The following is a 17,504-nucleotide window of genomic DNA, read 5'->3' on the forward strand; positions in this document are numbered from 1 at the left end:
GTAGTCAGAATAGTTGCTAGTGAACTGACATGAAGCCTTTACCACATGCTGAACAGTCCCTCCAGCTCCCATAGTTAATTGTATAATTAGATGAAATTTTGGTTCACATGAAAATAAATAAAACACACCCCTATCAATAGATCCACACCCTGTTTTAATAGCCCTGAAAGATGATACAGAGATGCTGACTTGGACGACTGTATAAAATATTTTAAGTGGTTCCTTTGCAACATATTGTTTCCAGCTTTGAAGCGCACACTGTGACACAACTCTGCTACAACTCTTTAAATTCTTATATTCTATACTCATCCAGTTGAGGCAGGTGTATTTTTTTTTCTTTTTCTTTTTAATCATTGTTTTTCTAAGACAACCATCCTGGTCTTAAGGATCCAGAATTTCTCAATTAAGTGAGAAGGACTGAAGTTATTTTCTGTCTCCTATTTGAATTTCACTATTAAGTTCTGAGATCCTATTCCATTGTGGAATAACTAATGATTATAATGCAGCCAGATTTAAACTAATCTTACAACAATGAATTTTTGCTGGTTTTCATGACTTCTGTCTATAAGAATGAAGAAGATCATGCTCATCAGTGCAGTTAGAGATCAATAGGTGCCCATCTATAGAACAATACTGAGTTATTCTAGATGAATATCTCATCCAAAGATCTAAGCTGTGACTGCTTTACAAACTCAAACCACAGTTTTAGATAAAGTAAGCCTAAAATACTATAATAAAAGAGGTGTTTTTTTGTTTGTTTGTTTATTTGTTTGTTTTCCATCCAAAGAAATTGAGTTTATTTTCTCTCTCTGAAATAATAATAATTAATAATAATAATTCAGGTGGTTGGAAGAAAAGAGAAAATTAATATATTACTCTTTCAAAACATACTCCACACACACACAAAAAATAAATATCTAGAAAAAGATGCATTAATCAACATTTTTTAGAGTTTGAAATATTAACAATCACTTAAAAAACTCCAGTTGAAATAAATATATAGCACGTTATAAAACTCCTTATGAAACACATTGACCTTCTTTGGGCCATCTCTTATTACTGTGATCTGCAGAAAATATAAATCCCTGTTCTCCTTTTCATTGCCTTAGCTGCAGCAAAAATGAACCTTATTTCACAGGAATTTTCCATTTATATGTCTAGGACTCATGATCCACTGGTTTTCCCTGTTCTCAAAAGAGGTATTACTACAGCCTACGCTCAAGCTGGCATCGGATTGCAGAGCCGATTAGGAAAGCCTGGTGGCAAAAAAATCATGTACTGAGTGCTGAGTATTTTGTATTACAAAAATGACACTGTAATGATTTTGAAACCAACTTCCTTTTGATTCTAGACTTGTATTCTGCCATGGTGCTTTCTTTTAGCCAGAAACCTTCCATTATCTGTTCTAGCTGTCTAACCAGAGCAATGGTTTGAAGCCTGACACAGGACTTGCTCAGAAGATCTTTTTTAACAGTGGAGTTTTTATGGCCCATAAATTTCTTCAGCAATCCATTATCAAACACAATCTTGTTTCTTCTATTGTAAATACACTCAGAAGAGTTCTTATATATCACCCTTAGTGCTACACAGCAGAGTTGTGAACTGACGTTTAGTGTGTCTCTCCTGCACAATCTTTTGCAATACTTAAAATTTATTCTCTGTATTTTGCCAAATTGTGGGTTTTCTTTGCTGGGCCTCATAGAAGTTGTTTCTTCTAGTTTAGCTGTTATAAGGAACAGATGGTAAATCAGGAGGTAACAAAATAATCTAGTCCACAAATTCAGAGGAAAAATACAAAGCTGGAATTTAAACATCTTTGTGGTAGTTTAACTAGCTGTGTTTTAGAAACCCTTTAGGCATTTGTCATCTAAGTAGCAGATAAATGTAGACATTTTCTCAGTATTGGAGATACTGTAGTATTAAAGCTAAATAAAATCTACTTTCAATACAATTCTGTCAGAACTGATCAACGCTGCCTGGCACTTGCATCTAGTCAACAGCTAAGGTATAATGCAACTGTAAAAGCAATGAAATAAGCAAAAAAAAAAAAAAAAAGTACAGTTTTTACAGTCCAACTTCTACCATTCTGAAATGCTTGTGTAAGTACAATTGGCAGCCCATTCAAGATGTTCACAGATAAGCAAAATAATTTAAGAGCTACCTGTCATTTTCATCAGGAATTCATTATAATACATGCCACAGTATTATCATAGGATATTAATGTCATTGGAAATACTTGTGATCTTTATGCTACATGATAGTGCAACTCAAACATAGGTTCCTGAAAGTCATGTCCCTTGTTTGAACTTCTTTTAAAAAGTTCTCAATAAATCTGGCATGACACAAAGCAACTGTTCTTATTGGTATCCTACTGCTACTGCTCTTTACAGCTAGATACCTGCATGCTTTTCTGCTCTCCAGCATAGTCAGACTTTTTACCAGTTTCTCAGAAGTCATCAGAGTTGCAGTTCTGAAGAGCTAACTGACAAGGAATGCTCACAGGAAACCAATAAATTATAATTTGAGTAAAAAGGCTTGAAACGGATAAATGTGAACAGCCAAGCTAACCACATTCTACAAGAAAAAAGACCACACGTGAACAGTCTTAACAGATGTAGTAGCAGTTGGCTACTCTTCCTGCAGAAATATATTGCAGACAATAGATGTGTACAACCTAAGACTGAAGTGCTAAACTTGGAGGTTATATGTAAGGCGGTATAAACGCAGTGTTAATTTGAACTTAAATTTCCTTATACTTGATTAACTCTCTACAAAGTAATACCAACCAACATATTTTTGTATTAAATGGCATAGAACACATGTATGTAAGATGTTAATAGAGTGGAGGATATTTTATATTAGACTTTTACAGCCCCTTCAGAATCTAAGATATGGCAGTTTAGACACCACAAATAAATATGTTTAAGAGAGAAGACTAACTGCCAAGGCATAAAGGAGCACCTTTGGGAACCAAGTATACCGAGTCCAGTATTGCCTCCATCATAATTAATACCACTTCTGTCCTAGATCATTTGAAGCACAACGCTATACTGACCCAGATACAGTACTGAGCTCCCTCTGTGGTATTGCATTGATATTTTACATGTTACTACTCATTTAAGGTTCATGCATTTTTAAGACTGTGCCCAGATTATTTAAATATACCCATTATGAATGACAGAGTATAATACCATGTAATATCAATGCAGAACAGCAAAGCCCTGTTCATCATTAGTACTAATTGCTTTCTATTGCTTTTCTTCGCTGCTAGTTGTTGCTGTTCCTTTTCCAAACATTATCTGCAGTCACATCCATAGTGCTTCAGAACAAACCTGGAATTCAAATCCTTTAAGAGGAGGTTCTTTTCATTCACCTATGACATGTTAAGCGAAAAGTATTACAGAAATCCATGGTGTTGAAGTTTTCCAATGTGAGGTAAAAATTACCCCAGAAAGCTCTAAAATAATAATTAAAAAATAATAATAATCACAGTAGATCATTTCCTCTGTTCCACTGCTTCTTGAAGCTTACCAGAGGTAAAGAATGTAAACTTATCTAGAAGCAATCAATAAAGGATTTCCACAATACATCTTTAAGAATCAGTGATGCTGACTCCAGACTAGTTCTAACACTGGTGGTAACTTAATCACATGAAAGCAGCTGGGGAGATTGCTCCTCCACCTATTCCCTTTTGGCATTCCCCTTTGACTCCTGTAGCCAGCTGGTGCAAGCTGATTTAATTAAATCTGGCCTACAGCAGAGTACTGGAAGCTGTTGCATTTATGAATTGAGCAGCATCCCCTTCCAGAATTTTGTGAGCCCCTCTGTGATAACTATTTGAGAGGAATAAGAATGAAACCCCCAAGTTAGCACTGATGAGTTATGCATCCATACAGCAAATCACAGTTCTTTATCACAAACACAACCTCATGTCCTGCAGGATTATATCTGCATAGCGCTGTGCAAAACCTAATAAATTCTGTCTTTCAGTAGAGGTAATCAACGCTTGCACAGTGTTGTACTAACACTTTTCAAATATTTTTGTCTCCAGAGCTGGCTTATTCAACACACCAGCTTGGGAGCCTCTGAACTGCACATCATCGTGTATGTGCTCAATATATGTCAGATTTTAGAAGGAAACCAGTCGGTGAAGTAGCATGTATGGATGGGCTTTACCTTTTGTAGTCAGCTAACAAAGCCATTAATAAGGATTCAAATGCACCTGCATGAACTTTTTCTGTCTAAAGAGCAAAAAACATGAAGAAGCCCTAACTACCAATTTCTCATACTCCTTCCTCTCTCATCCTTTTAGCTGGATTCTTTACTCTCCAGATTCAGGCTCTTTGTTTGTGAGACATGAAGAAAACATTTCTGCTGAATTCAACCTGAATACATGAGGCTCCTCTCTTAGGTTGCCTCTAGCTAGCAAGCAAGCAGGCTACAGAGCATTCAAAATGATCCTCCAAAAGAAGAAAGCTATTGTAAAGCATCCAGACAGGCCATCACAATCAGTCAAGTTACAGAGTATAATGAGTTCCGAACTTAACAGCCAAGCAGCTGTAATTAGCTGCATGTACACTGCTAGCCAGTCAGAGGGTGATGTATGCTTAGATAATTTACTTTCCATTGGTACTGTGCAAGAAGTATGCACCCAGTTAGCTATGGCTTTGCTGAAGAGCTCTAATTACTTCAACTAATAATTTAACTGTTGGCAATCAGATGCGCATCCAAAAAACCTTATTTCTGTTACAACTAGTTAGAGATCACCAATCCAGGCCTGTAGGGCAGGCCCAACATGCAGAGTCATACACATTTTCTCACAGCATTCTTAAGCCAGACAGTATCTAAATATCGCATGTACAAATAATTCATATTTTCTTTAATATTATGCTGCAGTGAAATCTTTCTACTTCAGTCATAGTTGCTGTTTTTTACAGAATAATATTTCTTATATCTGAACACTGCCCTTGTTAGCACATGTTCTGCCGGAAAGATGAATGGTACAGACGATGAGTATTGGAATCACCGAAAGATTCTGTCTGGAGCTTGTCAGGATATGGTGCTGTATCAATGCTGTGAAAATGAATATCTGTATAGCCTAATAAATGTATTACTTTAGAAGAGACTTCTTTGAGAAGAAAGCCTTAGTGAAACCTAAGAATCCTCAAAAATGAGCTAGGCCAACTGCTCTACAGACATACCACACCTGAAGCAGATGGATCTCCAGACCTGTCATACCCAGGCCTGCGGCTTGGGAGAGAATATGCATAGAACTGTGGCTCACTGATTGATCCTTAGGGAGGGAAAAAATAATCTCAGGTAGGTGAGTGTTTGCTGGTTTCTCTGCTGTGGCTGAAACAGCTAATTATACTGTATAAAAAAGGCTGTCTGGCTGAGAAATGAGAAATGAGTAAGTGTATGTTTTTTTCCATGTACAGGTGAATTGTAGTTTCAGAATGAGCAAAAGACTAAGCCAACAGGAGTTACTTCATAAGGGCATGGACAATAAAATTTGTCAGGCACCTTTTATGGACAAATGCAATTTATGCACTTGGATCAGCTACAACTGTTTTCAGTATTTGTATTTCCATGTGGATTAGCATCTGGCTCTTTTTCCACATTTTTAAACAACCTTGAACTGTGTAATTGCCATGGGATGGTTCTAACTCATATTCTAACTCATAGTCTGGTCATTTATGGGGATTTGCACTGGTACTTATTTAGTTATTCATTAAAAACAGGAAACTCCCATAGGAGATACTGCATCATACGATACTCATGCTACTTCTGAAATACAATATACTTCAGGAAACACACATGTCAAAAGTATTTATCTGGTCTAAGATATAATAATGACAATAGATAAATTGCATGTACAACTTCTTAGTGATTGGAAAAGCTATTTGAAAGCTTTCCCAGGAAAATGTTTCTTATTGCTTTACTTCAACTAAAAAGGAAGATTGGAAGATAATTTATAGAGAAAGGGAAGGGGAAAATGTGCTTGAGTTGGCACTTCTGTACTGCCAGTACAGACAATCCTTTGAAAATAACTTGAAAATTTATCATGCTGCAATATGATAAAACAATGCATAAATTCCACAGGCTGAAATGTCCTGATACGGTAAGTAAAGCTAAAACCTTGCACTCAAGTGTATGTAGTCCATTACAGGATATGTGTTGGGCAGTGGTCCTAAGAAAGAAAATTAAAACAGAAATCAGATGACAAAACTTTTTCCACAAGTTTTTTGTCCATGTGTTTACGAGTTCTGCTTGTCAAAGAGAACCAAGCCTCTTAAAACCTTCTAAAAAAAATGACCCCACAGTTAAATAAAGAAGCAAATCTAACCCAGGTTTCACAACAAGACTCCAAGGAAATTTACACTACTTATTTGTATCTAAACAAGTTACAGGTTTCAATACGTAACTTGTACATATACATAACAGGTATTTTACCATATTCACACTGAACCAAAACACTTTTTAATACTTATCTGGATTAAGACAGCAAAAAATCATTTGTAGCTGCCGTGTGACTTGATATCACAGAATCACAGAATTGAAGGGGTTGGAAGGGACCTCAAAAGATCATCGAGTCCAACCCCCCTGTCAAAGCAGGTTCCTTAAAGCAGGCTGCCCAGGTAGGCGTCCAGACAGGCCTTAAATATCTCCAGAGAAGGAGACTCCATAATATCAAACTGCTCAACTGCCACACAAGATCTGCCATTCTACCTTCAGGGAAAATAAAATACTAAAATAAATACTAATCATGTATAAAATAATAATAATAATAAAATTAAAAAATAATAAAATTGAGAAATTCTATGAACATTGAATGGGTACAAGCAAAGACAGAGAATACTGATTACTTGGAAGGGTTATTTACAGTCAGCATTGATATTTTTCGAAGCTTTGTCAGTTTTACAACTGACAATCATGCAACCTTTCTCAATGATCTTAGTCTCTTTTTTACTCTTACTGTTACTTGGCCTCCCCATGATTCATTACACCCCAGTTCTTGCCTTCTTTTTTGTTTTGTTTTGTTTTGTTTTGTTTTTGTCTCAACTGATTTCTCTATTTAACCCTTTTCTTCAACTGGTATGATTGTCAAATCTTTTCATGCCTCAGTTTCTCCTTCATCTGATGTTCTTTTTCCATCCACCCATATCATAAGGTTTATATGGCTGTCTTTTCTCATAGCTTTCTCCTAAACTGCACAGCATCTCTAGCAAGATCCCATGATCATGTGCGTTTATTAAAAATATGATAGGCAATATAAATATAATTGTAGAGCAATTTAGGTTGGAAGGAATCTATGGAGACCATCTAGCCCAACTTCCTGCTCCAAACAGAGTTAACTTCAAAGTTACACCAGGCTCCTAAGGGCCATCTCAAGTTTTGACAGCTTGCAAGAATGGAATTCCCAGGACCTCCATGGATAACCTGTTTGAATGCTCAAACACACCCACTGTGAATTTTCCGTCAGCCCAATTGTAATTTGCCTTGTTACAACATGTGCTTATTACTTCTTGTTCGTTTGCTATGCACCTCTGAGATCAGTTTTGTTCTTTCTTTTAAAACTGCCTGTTGGATAGTGGAAGACTATTATATGCCCAACTAGCTATTTCTCTTCCAAATTAAAAAAATCCTATTATCCCAGTTCAGATTGGATATTAGGAAAACGTTCTTCAGTGAGAGAGTGGTCAAGCACTGGAACAAGCTCTCCAGTGAATTGGTCATAGCTCCAAGCCTGGCAGTGCTTAAGAAGTGTTTTGACAACACTCTTAAATCATACATGATTTAATTTTCAGGTTGTATGTAGTCAGGTGCTGGACTCAATGATCCTCATGGGTCCCTTCCAACTCAGGCCATTCTGTGATCCCAGCCTCTACTAGTATGATCCAGTTCCCAAAACTTGCATACGTAAAAACTTGCATACGTAATCTGTCCAGAGAGCTTTCTGTGATATTATGGACAGGTAACCCATACTACTCCTTATGATAGTTACTTTTAGACTTGACACAAAGCTCTTTGCACTTGTATGTTAATTTTGAGTGAATACTATTTCACTAAATAACTTTTTTAAAAGTGATAGATGAGAAGCCAGCTGTATATTATTTTTTTAATACGTTTAATGGACCAACCTCAATGAAAATAGCCACATGATGTTTTAAGTCAATTAAACTCTATTGTAACCACTTCAATTGGTTTTAGAAGAACTTCTGTTTGGTTGATTGGTTTGTTTTGTTCTAAACATAAAGGAGAATGAGCACTTCAGGATGCTCAGGAACTAATCCTGCAAGCCAGACAGCTCCTCATACAAGTCATGTGAAGATTCCTTAAGTGGCTAGCAGGGAGGTACATTAAGAATCTGGGCAAATTCAGAAGAAGATCTTGTGGGTCCTCCCTTATACCTAGCCCATCACCTCCTGCTGTGCATGTCACAACAGAAGAGCAGAACTTCTGTATGATGACTGTATGAAACATTTTACGTTTCTTTCACTCTTCTTGGTGAAGAAATGCTTAACCAACTACCATGAGCACAGGGGCTTTAAAATAAAGTATTTCAGTGATTTCATAGACACATGAATTTGCATGCCCTTTTTCTTAGGAATTCAAATGATTCAAATGATGATACAGACAACATAACACTGTAGCTTTTTGTCAAAAAAACTTCATAACTCATCAGAAGGCCTTTCAGGACACTTAATTGCTTAGCCACTTAATTGACCATATTTCAAACACATAGAAAATGGAGGAGGATGAATCAACAGCCATATTATGTTCCCAGAGTTTTAAGAACAATGAGCAATGTGATGTAATTTAATCACAGCAAACAGAAGTCATTCCTCTAAAATCTGCAAAGAAAACCTGGATGCTGGTCCTTGCTGGGCAGTACTTTATTTTAGAATTAAACATAACTGCTACTTCAGCTGACATTATATAGCTTGTAAGAATAATTTTTAACTACTTTTCAGATATGATTCTAATCAGGTGGCATTTTATTAGAAAACTTTATTGGAAAATAACTAAGGAATGGATTGTTTCCAACATCATAATGGAAAAATAACAGCAGTTTTTAGAAAGTCACACTAAGTTCATACTTCAGCTCTTTTTAATGAATACAAATCCAATGCATACCTAACACAATTATTTTAACTCTTAGCTCACAAATGCATATGCACTTCCTTTTCTGCATCCATTCTGGGATTTTTGTGTCTAGATGGAGAGGTGATTTTATGGTGTTGTCGGCTCTTCTTGTGTTTTGTTGTTGTTGTGTAGTTTTTTTAAGTGTTGTTACACATATTCAGCTGAAACATTTTTTGTGCAAGTGAAGTTTTAAAACAAGATTTCATCAATTTATTAAATCATATTTCCAAATTCATATGACTAAGTAGTATATATTACACTGTATGAAAAGTATTATTTATGTTAAGCTTTCTGTATCTCTGCCCTAGAGCTAAGACAGCAACACATCATACTATGTTGTCAGGAGTTAATGGATTTGTTATTCTTCAGCACTAAGAAAATATCTGCCTATCTTCATGTATTAGTTTATTTACTGCTTTGATATGAAACTATGGAGGACACCACTCTTCCAACAACATATTACTAATTTTCCTGTCTCAGCTGCAGGAGGGAATTAAGACAAACACATAAGAAGTATCAGTACAGGTATTTTTTGTTTATAAGAAATGACAATACAAAATAAGTTGAATGGATTAATGTAGAAAATAAAAAGATGAGGGTTTCCTGCTATTTTTCAATTACTTTATACTGAGTAACTTAATGGCTGAGAGGTACACCTTTTATATGCAAATGTATGTGGCATCAGATACAAAAGCACTTTGATGCAGATACTTCCATGCATTATATAGTTTTCACACCTACGTGCCAATGAATGCAAATATCATGAAAATGTGATTTAAAATTTACTGCACTTATCCATATCTTTCACTTAGAAGAAAAGAAAAATAACAACACTTTTCTGATAATTTATCAATCGCCATCTCACAAAAGAAGATATGAATAGGAGAAGAGCTATGACGAAAAAAAAGGTAAAATACTGAATCTCTGTGTATTTTCAGAATAATAGATCATTCTGGTTTTCTCACAGTTTACCTGGTTTGAGCAGGAAGATGAAATAGATGAACTTCTGAGGTCCTTTCTACCCTGAACTATTTATGATTCAATTTTAAGTTTTTATTATTATGAAATGGAGATGAGAAATTTTGTGTTCTTTTTAGAAGTTTACAAAAAGTTTCTATCTATAGTATCATATGGCTATGGTAATATAGCCATATCTCTTTCCTATGTATCTTAATTTAAAGTACTTGACTAGTATTTAAAAGTCTAGTTGCAGGCACTCTTACTGAAATGAGCAATATTACAGATTTCACTTTCTTTATGGTCTAGATTTCCTTTGTTATTGGCTTTCATCTCCAGCAGCCCCTTCAGAATGTGATCAACAAAATGGTAGAAAAAAAGCATTTGAATGCTTTAATCCCAACATTCTGTGTATGAAGCAGATGTTGACAATCCAGACGAGCAGATTCTGCAGCTGACAAAACCTTGTTTCCTGAACAAACGCACTAACAAGCATGCCAGGCTCCAAGGGTTAAGCCACACTATAAAACAGTTCTTGTTTTCTGGAAAGTCTCCAAACTATGTTCATCATGTCCCTTCTTGCACCCACTTGCTAGCTCCTTCACAAAATGTGCAGAATGGTCACCAACTTAAATATTTATGTAAATATTTGCCCATTATTATTACTTTCCCAATCTGCACTGTGCAAATAATTGTCTTTGGAGGAATTACTTCTTGTAACATCTCTGCTGATGCTGAAATTATTTTTCCTTTTTTTTCCTGCAGAACCTTTGAGTCATGCTTTGTAACTGCAAATTATGGGTTATGTTTTCAGACAAGCTAAGGCCAAGCCTTCTTGGTCAAACTGTAATCGGTGCTCACAAAATGCATCAAGGAGGCAAGACTGTTGACACCAATATTCTAGTAGAACCAGTGTTCAGCAGAGCTACACTTACTGCAGTTTCTACCTTTCTGCTGATGTCAAAACATAATAATAATAATAATAATAATAATAATAATAATAATAATAATAATAATAATAATAATAATAATAAATGTTAATAATAAAAGTTAACAGAGAGTTGCAGTAGGCAGTATCCCGTTGCAAATATATGTGCTATGTACTATAATCTCATTTTAAATGCTGATAAGACTTGTAAACACTGTTTTTTAGTATCAGTGATAAATAATATTCCAATTTCTTCAAGATTCATGCGATACTAAACAAAGCAATAAGATCTTACTGTTTGCAAATCATTTCAACTTTCCCAAAACCACAGATCTTTACATTTGCTGCCAACCCTCTTCAGATCATGCCTCAATAAACAAGATAATCTTTTTAAAGCAGGACCATTTTCTTTTGTCTGTAACATGCCACACACATTTATGTCCTGATTTAATTTTGGAATGAAATTCTCAAGTTACTAAAAAAATGTTGACAAGTTTCTTGAAAATTGATACAGCCTTCAAAAAAAAAAAAAAAAAAAAAAAAGGAATTCTATAGAAAGAAATTTTATAGAAAAATTACTATATTAGTATTGCTATAACATCTCTTATGGTCTTACAATGTTTTCTTAGATCCAAGGATGGTCAGGGCACAGTCCACTGGACAAACGCAGCCTGGCGCTTAACTGTCCCCATTAAGAAGTTGATTAGTCCAGGAACAGCAATAACTGCCTTTGCCATTTAGGTTATTTGGTCTTGTGGCATTGTAACATGACCAAGAGGAGACATAAAATGTGGTAATGATGTTTACCGAGTCCTACCCAGAGAGAGCACTAGTATTGACTCTTAAAGGGCAGATGGCGTTTGCAGGTATTGTGAACTCAGTACAGGTGCAGTGTAGAAAGGTCTTGAAAGCAAAATTTTCAAGAATGCCTCTTTAGTGTAGATGTAGTCAAAAAGCTCAAATGAACATAGTCTGTCTGATAACAGAGGTCACTTTGAACTGAGTGTTCTTGTGCTGCATTGAGTTTAAACTCTTCTTTGTACATCTTCTGAAAAAGAGATTAATTGTAGCTGAAAGAAACCTCATGAAATTCAGAGACAAGTGCAGAGTTCTGCATATGGAAAGGAAGTAGACCTTGAAAAAATACATACCGGGCACTGACTGACTGTGGAGGAGCTCTGCTGGGAAGGGCCTGAGGTGTCCTGCTGAAATTGAGCTAAACGTGAGCCAGCTGTGCACCCTTGCAACAGAGATGGCAAACAGCATACTGACTGTATTAATAAGACAGCAGGCTGAGGGAAGTGATCCCTTTATTTGACATTCATCAGACCACATCTGGGAGAACAGATGAAGCTTTGTGTCCCTCAGTTCAAGAAAGATATTGATAGATGAAAGAGTTTAACACAGAGCCACCAACATGGTTAGGGGCTGGTGCACTTGTCCATTGAGGAGAGACTGAAGGAACTGAGTCTGTTGAACCTAGAGAATAAAACAGCTTTGATGAGCTCTCCAGTACTGTGCCAGGTAAGATTATGGGATTGATCCTCCTGGAAACCATCTTGAGAGATGTGGAAGACAGACAGATGATTAGAGACAGCCAAGACAGTTTCACAAAGGGCAAATCATGTCTGACACTAAGTTGGTGGATTTCTACAACAGAATAACAGCATTGGTGGACAAGGGAAGAGCAACAAATGTCAATTACCTTGACTTGTGCAAAGCCTTTGATACGATCCCATACATTTGTCTCTAAATTAGAGAGATGTGGATTTGATAGATGGACCGTTCAGTGGATAAGGAACTGGCTGGACAGACATATCCAAAGAGTCATACTCAACAACTCAATATCCAAATGAAGACTGGTGATGCCTAGCATCCCTCAGGGGGACCTAGGACTGGTACTGTTTAATATTTTCATGGGTAACATGAACAGTGAGATTGAATGCACCCTCAGCAAGTTTGTGGATGGCATCAAGCTGAGTGGCATAGTAGATACCCTAGAGTGAAGGGGTGCCATCTGGAGGCACCTTGACAGACTTCAGAGGTAGGCATATGCAAACCTCAACAAGGCCAAATGCAAGGTCCTGCACCTGGATCAGTGCAATCCCAAACATCAGTACTTGATTCTATTAACACAGATTCATGCTCTGCATGATGGTGCATGGTGGGAGGACGAGGGAGACCAGACAAATTGAAACACAATTTCAGTCCGAATATAAAGTTTTTCAATGTGAGGTTAGCAAAGCATTGCAACCAGCTTGGCCAGAAAGGTTGTGCAGACTGCCCACTTAGATATTTTCAAAACCAGACTGGATGTAGCACGGGGCCACACTGTCTAACCCTACTTTAAGCAGGATGTGACCTCTATGTCTTTTCCAAAATGTATTATCCAGTGATTCACCCAATGATTTGCTGGGTGTACAACCAAAAATTTCTTCAGTTAGGCTCTTCTAAACCATATATATAAATATTCAGAGATTTGAAAATTCCCCTTGATAGGTTTCAAAAGAGAATAAACATAGCTAGGACCAAGACGGGGGGTGGGCAGGCAGAATGACAAGGACATTGATCATTTTTACTGCAGTCATTCTCAGAGAAAATACTGTTTTAAGGACAAGTTGTTTTCCTTATCTAACAAAGGAAACTATACCTGTAACATTGTTACTATTAGAAATTATGCCGGTTTAACATAGTTTAAGTCTACTTACTTAATGTCTTCATCAAAGTGTATGGACAGTTTTAACCTGAATATTTTTTTGTTCTATCTTATACATATTTGCAAACCAGGATCACTGACTCCCTGTTTGCCACATCACTGGTAGCTTACCTGACTGAAAGAACTTTCACTACTTATTTAACATTTTAACATTCATCTTGTAGCTCTGTGCATTTATTTGCTCTCTGTATTTAAGTACGTATTTTTGTCTTTTAATATTTTCAGTCATAACTTCTGCATATTAATAATAAAACGTAACTACAGTGTAAGGATAGAAAGCCTGATTGAGTATTTTCACTGTTGCTCTTGTAGAAGTCTTATATTCTATTGCAGCAATAGGAAGACACAAGATTACTGCATAAAAAGCATTCAAAATGAAATCGAATAGCACAAAGTCCATCCAATTACATGTCTGTGTTGAGGAAAGAACTCCCTCCCACCTCGTGACTTTCCCCCTTTCACCATTAGGGAATTAATGCAGACATAAATGAAGAGAGAAAGATGTAAGCATTCTCGAATGAAATAGTGTTTTTTACCGGAAATAACTGTTTTGTGTAAAATAATATTTGTGGAATATTTAAAGTAAAACTGTTTCACTTGACTTGGTAATACTTAATACGAAACGTGAAAACAATCTGTGAGTACCTGGAGGGTACAAACAAAAGAGAAGTAATTTACTGTGTAGAACATAAGGAACATGCAAACATATGAGGGAAAAAAAAAAAAAAAAAAAAAAAAAAGAATTATAATACATATACAGGAAAACTTCAAGACAACAAGATGAATCATCCCACAGAACAATTCTGGCTGCTAATTTTCCCATTTCTTGTATATGAATCGCTGTTTAATTTTTTTTCTTTCCTTCTTTCTTTTTGAGCTATAAACTAGAAGATTCCTGGTCAGGAAGAGACCAGCATGGGTAGGAGGTGGCCTGAATGATCCAAGCCATCTTTTTCTAAGTCTAACTTCTTGTAGTATGAGTCACGTTACACCCAAGCCACAGGGTAACATACATAACATGAACAGATATACAAATGTGACATTCCCATCTGGTAATAACAGCTAAATCAATTAGTACTGACAATAAGAAAATATTACTAAGTAACATCTACTTTGAAATCAAGTAGAGTATCCTCTTACATGTTGCTGGCTTCAGTAGGAAAGAAGTGATATCATCTTTCACTTGCATTCCAGCTTCTATCTCTATAACTCTGCATATACCAGGAAAGTGATAAAGAATTCTTCTTTATCAACAAGATTCGTATTATAGCCACATGGCCAGACGGGTAACATCTTAATCCCTGATAAATACGAAACTGAAGTACTTAGTAGGAAAACTGAATTTAACTCCACTTTTGCAAGCATAAAATCTGTTTCGGAAGTTTTTCTGTAATACAGACCATAAATAGTAACTGTAAAAATGTACAGAAGTAGAAAACATATGTCACAAGCACTTTATTTGACCCTGTTCTACCAAAAATATCCTTACTTCCTGTGCTCAGTTTAATCCATCACAATCTATAACCATCTTAGCCAATACTCAGCCTACATGTTTGTGTGTTTACGTACTGAGAAATTTAGGACAAAAGGATTTATTAGTATAGCCTTTCAACAGATACTTACAGGGATAACTGTTCTTCAGTCATCAAATATTGCTAACCTTGCTTTTTTTTCCCCTCTTACTTCCTCAGTTTAAAAGTTCAATTACAAAATTTCTAACATCAGAAAAATGCTGTATTTTTAAAGACAGAATCTCATCTTTAACAGCCCGAATCTGCTTGATTTGAGCTTCCCTGTAGCAAACAGGTCTGCCTCCTGGTACTTCACCGTCATTAGGAAAGTAATGAAGCATTCTGAGTGACTAAAGGGACAACCTGCTAACTAAATGAAATATGATAAAGGAATTGGATCTTAGACCAACTATGTGTAAAATTGTAATTTAAGCATATAATAAAGCCAGAGATTCTAAGACAAATTCAGTGTCTCTCACCTGCAGAGGTAGCCAGGTCAGGGGAAAACTTACCCCAGGCACTTAAAATACTACTAACATATCTCCTCCCAGGAGTTTCTTAGGGGAGAGAAAGGAGTTTATACCCTGATCAGTGATTTATATTATTGTACAGAATCAGTATTAATCATCAGGACTCAGTGTGGGGAGTTCAAACCTGCAGTTTTGTACATATTTATATTTTATCTCAGAGAATACAGACAGGGAGTTCCACACCATGGAAGGACAAGAAAGAACTATAAACTTCAGGACTTATTAGAAGTAATAGTTATGAAAGAATATTACAAGTCTTTCACACTGTATTTGTATTTGCAGCAACAACTTTTCTGGAACATGCTGAAAAAAAGACATAGATTTGATCAAAGATCTTGGTGTAGACTACAGAATAAATTTCCTAACTCTAAGGAAAGCCTTCTATGTACCTTCAAAAACATAAAATTTGGGAGGTAAATCTTTAATCTGTAGCCTGAGTTTCCAGAAAAGAAAGTCCAAAACAGCCTAACAGCCCTGATTTTTACCTTTTTTCTTCCCTCCTCCAAAGAAGTTCATTTTTTATTTTATTTTTAACACCTCATTTCTAGACTCATCGCTTCTCTTTTATCCTAAAATAATTGATATCAAAACCAGTCTTTCTGTTGGACAACCAAAGTTTTCTCCTTTTTTTATTACATAAACTACTGTATATTACATATATTAGAAAATTAACCATTAAACTCAAAATGTAAGAACAAAGTGTTAGAAAATATAAATAATGTAAAAGATTATATTGGCCGTATATCACGTATAAAATAGATCATTTTGGTGTTGCATAAGAAGTCCATACAATCTCTTGTTTGGGCTATATTTAACTTGCTCAGGATATTTCTATAGTCTTTTGCTGCTACTCATGGAGGTCAGTCTGCATGTAACATGAATCAGACTCAAAGTGTATAGTGTGACAATGACGCTTACTTGTCATCTCAGTTGCCTTTTGTTCACCAGTGTTAAGTGTTTTTTTTGTGTTCTTGTTTTGTGTTTTTTTTCCTTGTTGGCTTACAATTGACTATTAGTATTGTATTTGCATTTCATTTCCACAATTGAAATACCCTCCACCTCCCCCCCAAAAAAAAAAATAATCGACATCATTATAGTCAACTCTTCAGTGAGACTGACTTTGGGAGATTTACTTAGGTTGCAGATTAACTGTGCTGTACTATGCACCCCTGTACTACTATGACTTTATGTGTAAGTGCATATGCATGCATGGACATGTCTATGAATATAGAGAGTGGGACAGGGAAGAAGAGTGTATAAATTAGATTCAGTTAACCTGGAGAATCAACTTTATATTCTTTTCCAGAGTGATACCAGGGTCCTAGAGACAAAACTACCAGAACATAAATCATAGTTATTTATGCACCTACTCTAAATTTAGTTTAATTTTAGCATATTCTTTGGGTTATGGCTTAATCTCGGGACTCCACCACCCTTTATTCCTTTTGATTTGTTTGATTTCACAGTTCACCATGCTTGCGGCAGCAAGTTGGACTAGAGATCTCTTGATGTCCCTTTGAGCCTGAATCTTCCTTTAATCCTACAATTACAAAAGAAATGGCATCTTTATCACCTGCTGATCACTCGCCTCTCCTCCAAATTCTGGAAACTGTAAATGTTCAGTCTTCACAAGTGAAAGATTAAGCACTTCAACTAAAAAGATAACAAAAACACCTCTCACCAGTGACATGTCTCCAAGCTGGGATCTACAAAAC

At 36.0% G+C, this 17,504-nt stretch overlaps 1 protein-coding gene across 1 annotated transcript in view; it reads right to left on the minus strand.

The window, feature by feature from the left end:
- The window catches only part of RSPO2 (R-spondin 2), a 109,229-nt gene that overhangs the window by 24,510 nt on the left and 67,215 nt on the right, over positions 1 to 17,504 (minus strand). The gene's annotated exons all lie outside the window — the stretch shown is intronic.

Source organism: Aythya fuligula, chromosome 2 (assembly GCF_009819795.1).
Source record: "Aythya fuligula isolate bAytFul2 chromosome 2, bAytFul2.pri, whole genome shotgun sequence".
Classification (NCBI taxonomy): Eukaryota; Metazoa; Chordata; class Aves; order Anseriformes; family Anatidae; genus Aythya; species Aythya fuligula.